The sequence below is a fragment of the Neoarius graeffei genome, chromosome 27 (genome assembly GCF_027579695.1).
Source record: "Neoarius graeffei isolate fNeoGra1 chromosome 27, fNeoGra1.pri, whole genome shotgun sequence".
Lineage (NCBI taxonomy): Eukaryota > Metazoa > Chordata > Actinopteri > Siluriformes > Ariidae > Neoarius > Neoarius graeffei.
The window spans coordinates 24,334,690-24,339,576 of record NC_083595.1 but is presented as its reverse complement, the minus strand read 5'-3'; positions in this window follow the sequence as shown (position 1 = coordinate 24,339,576).

The window sequence follows — 4,887 nt, the reverse complement described above, 5'->3', positions numbered from 1 at the left end:
GCATTTTATTAACATGCCATGAAGATATAAGAACACATATTACTTCTTGATGCAGTCATTTGCTTGAAATTAATATTCATTTTAAAGTAAAATTCATCATATATCAGGTCAGGACATGACATAGCATGGCATGATGATGCATTGCCACCTCAGCTCCAGGGCCAACAATTTGATCTTGAGCTCAGGGTTACAGTCTGTGAGTTGTTTCTGTACATGTTCTCTCCATGTCCATGTGGGTTTCCTCCGGCTTCTAGTTTCTTCCCAAACATATCAGTGGGTTGACTGGTCATGCAAAATTGCCTTATATGTGAATGAGTGAAGTTGAAACATTAGTCTAGCCCCTGGCAAACTAGTAACATTAATGGTAATCTTTTACTGTGGCTAAAGTGGGAATTGAAACCATTGGATTAACGTGTTGTGACGTTGCTGGCGCTGACACAAATGAGTGATATTGCAAAAGAACTACTGACACTTACTTACATAACCCAAATACTCATATTGCCTCACTATAAAGTGACCAGTGGAAAAATTCAACACAACAAAGAAAGACCAGATATGGCTGGAAATTGGAATTAATTGTACATCATATCCGGTCTTGCAAGGGTGGCACGGTGGTGTAGTAGTTAGCACTGTCGCCTCACAACAAGAAGGTTCTGTGTGGAGTTTGTATGTTCTCCCTGTGTCTGTATGGGTTTCTTCCAGTTTCCCCCACAGCCCAAAGACATGGAGGTTAGGCTAATTGGTGGCTCTAAATTGACCCTGAGTGTGAATGGTTGTCTCTATGTGTAAGTCCTGCAATGACTTGTCCAGGGGGTACCCTGCCTCTCGCCCATAGTTAGCAGGAATAGGCTCCAGCTTGCCAGCGACCCTGAACAGGTGGTTACAGATAATTGATGGATGGATCTGGTCTTGCATGTTTTACACTTCACACAGAGGTTCATGCTCAGTAGCATCCATTAAATACAGTCGGGGGAATACACAACACCCATTTACTGTTTCGGAAGATAGAGTGGGAATGAAAATGTGCTATCTTTTTTATCTATTCATGTTGTTTTCACCTGATACATTCATGGAAATCATATGTGAAAGGGGCTATAACGTATTTGACAACCCAGAAGGATACATTCATGTTACAAGCCTCATTGTTCAATTCCAATTTTTTGCTCAGATCTGATTTGCCCATCTTGACGGTTCACATTCATAATTACAAGCGACCTAACCGTAACGTGAACGCTTTTTGTCCTCCAATGCGGTGTGCATACACACACTGTTTTTGCACAAGTCATCTGCTGCACCAACAACAAAAATCGTCATATTTGTGAAAATACTCATGGTTATGCCTCCGCCACCGTAAGGTGCAGGAGGCATTATGTTTTCGGGTTGTCCGTCCGTCTGCGCGTCCGTCCCGAAACCTTGTGAACGCGACATCTCAAAGGCTGATGAAAGGAATTTCACCAAACTTTCACCATTTGTGTCCTTTGGGACAAACATGAACTGATTAGATTTTGAGATCCTAAGGTCAAGGTCACTGTGAGGTCAAATGTCTGTCCGAAAACCTTGTGAACACAGTATCTCCAAGGCTAATACAAGTAATTTCACCAGGTGAAGCTTACTGTGAGGTCAAATGTCCATCCCCAAATCGCAACTTAATAAGGCGTGTAGTCTACTGAGATAGTCATCCCCATTGACGCTGTTGGTGTCGAGTTCTATCTAGTATTAAAACTGACTAAATGGACACGCTAGTGGCTAATGTATGCACTGTATCGCTGGACAATGGCAAGCAGTTCATCAGCTGTACATGATCAGGTTAAGAAGGTGAAACAAAAGCCAGATGGCTAGCTTTTTTCTGGTTTTGCAGCTATCATAGCGCATGCTAATACAATCACTTAATTCTGCAAAACAAACCTCCCAAGATCATCTTGGATCACCCCTTACAGTCCTCAACAACTGATTCAAGTAAGGAACTCAACTGGAAAGAAGTCACTCAACGCAGACTCTATCACCGATGTTTGTACATCTTCAAATGAACAACTTATTGTCAAACCTAAAGTTGACTAAGCTGAATGAACATGGTTATGACAAGACATGGAAGCGAGTTTCACCTACCAACTGCAAAGCCAAATTGAAACAAAGGCTATCGTATCAAGCCATCAAAGAAAGGAACAAGCTAAGTGACAATATTAAACAGTGCTCTAAGATTTCCCCGTTTAAATCTAAATTCTTCTAAAATCTTTCACTGTATATGATTCAAAATTTTTACATTCTTGATAGGCTCCAGCTTGCCTGCGACCCTGTAGAACAGGATAAAGCAGCTAGAGATAATCTCATCTCATTATCTCTAGCCGCTTTATCCTTCTACAGGGTCGCAGGCAGCTGGAGCCTATCCCAGCTGACTACGGGCGAAAGGCGGGGTACACCCTGGACAAGTGCTAGAGATAATGAGATGAATAATAATTTTTTATCAACTGGTTTCAATTAGTTTAAATATTTCGCTTTTAAACATTCATTTCTCAATCTTGTAACATGTAATTAGTTTTTACATGGTCTTGAAATTAATTTGGTGAAGAAGCACCCCATTAAAATGTCATTAAAAAAAGAAAGATCTGATTTGTGTCCACGCAGCCAAAAAAAAAATCAGATTTGAGTCACTTAAAGTGAGACTGCCTTTTGATTTCATAAAATTGGTGAAATTTAGTTCCCTCTGAAATTTGGTAATTGTGATATATGTTTATTTCTGTAATATTTCATAAAATATCAGGCCATTCTGTGGCTGAGAAGTTATTTAATTTGAGGGGATTCCCTAGCAAATAATGTGCATGAAATCACCTGCTTGGCGCAGTCAAGCAGACAGAGGAAGTCCGTGTGCATATGGGCAGGTTTACCTTTGACCATGCACTGAGACACATCATTTTGTTGCTAAATGAACAGCTGATCACACCGAGGTGGTCACTGACCACCGATATTTATTAGTTTGGTCCTGCGTTTCCTTTCCTTTGCAACATAATGTCTTTTCTTCTTGCTTTCCATTACTGTAGTCGGTCTTCTACATTTCATTCGCACACTCATGTCCTCCATTTTCCTCTCCAGTTTCAAATTTGTATCCCACAAAGCCTTGTGTGAATGGAGAAAGCCCACCACGTGATGCATGACATAATATCTTGAATTGGGTCATGTTGAAGCAGGCAAAGAATAATGGAGAATTTAGTGCCATGTGGCCCTCATTCTCATCTCATTATCTCTAGCCACTTTATCCTGTTCTACAGGGTCACAGGCAAGCTGGAGCCTATCCCAGCTGACTACGGGCGAAAGGCGGGGTACACCCTGGACAAGTCGCCAGGTCATCACAGGGCTGACACATATGCCGCTTTTCCACTACAAACGCGGCTGAGTCGGGCTGAGCCGTGCCGTGCTGAGTTGGGCTGAGTCGAGCTGAGCGGGTCTGTTGGAGTTGCATTTCGACTACAACCGCGCTGAACCGTGCTGAACGGAAGTGGGTGGACACATTGGGTGGAGTTAGCGAAAGTGGGTGGATGTCACGTGATGTCGTTAAGCAGCGCAAACAGTGACATCAGTGAGCTTTTAAGTGGTAGTCTCACGACCCGAATAGTAAACAATAAACATGGAGGACATGGAGTCATTAGTGTTGCTGGTCTTGGTTCTGTGGCTTGTTGTCACCGACAACGCCAACAGATACTGGCAAGAGCGTATAGATGAGGCGAGGCGCATAAGGCTTCAGAAATTCTCGTAATTCGTAATTCTTCTTCCGGGTTTACGGTGTTTACAGATCCCAGCGTGCTCGCGGGGCGTGTGTGGGCATGTGAGGACACTCCTCCTCACCAATCAGTGCACAGGGGAGTGTCTGCTCACGCCCCCAGCCTCACTCGGCTCGCTTTGGCTCGCTTCAGCCCCACTCCAAAACGATGCGAGTTTTAGGGGCTAAGCAGGGCTGAAGCGAGCTGAGTCGTGCTGTTCTTTGGTAGTCGAAACGTGAGCCGTGTCGGGCTGAAGTGAGCTGAAGCGAGCTGAAGTGAGCTGAAAAAGGGTAGTGGAAAAGGGCCAATAGACACAGACAACCATTCACACCTACGGTCAAAGGCATCACCAGTTAACCTAATCTACATGTCTTTGGACTGTGGGGGAAGCCTACACAGAGAACATGCAAACTCCGCACAGAAAGGCCCTCGCCGGCCATGGGGCTCGAACCCAGACCTTCTTGCTGTGAGGCGACAGCGCTAACCACTACACCACTACGCTGCCCCCATGTGGCCCTAAATTCATTAATTGTTCTAATATCTCATCTCATTATCTCTAGCCACTTTATCCTGTTCTACAGGGTCGCAGGCAAGCTGGAGCCTATCCCAGCTGACTACGGGCGAAAGGCGGGGTACACCCTGGGCAAGTCGCCAGGTTATCACAGGGCTGACACATAGACACAGACAACCATTCACACCTACGGTCAATTTAGAGTCACCAGTTAACCTAACCTGCATGTCTTTGGACTGTGGGGGAAGCCCACGCAGACACAGGGAGAACATGCAAACTCCGCACAGAAAGGCCCTCGCCGGCCACGGGGCTCGAACCCAGACCTTCTTGCTGTGAGGCGACAGCGCTAACCACTACACCACCGCGCCGCCCCCATGTGGCCCTAAATTCATTAATTGTTCTATTAGGAGGGGAAAAAACTTTATAAAATTGGAAGTCTGTGATTCAAATTTAGTAGCTTTCGGTCCACTAAACAAAAATAATTAGGTGTCAGGGAAAATTCTTTTTATGACCTACACTTGAAAAATCTGAAAGGCGCGTAGCCTAATCCTCAGGCCACTAGGTACTTTTGCACTGAAGTTAGTCCACCAAGACGACAGGGGGCGCTGTCCAGCGGTGTTTGGT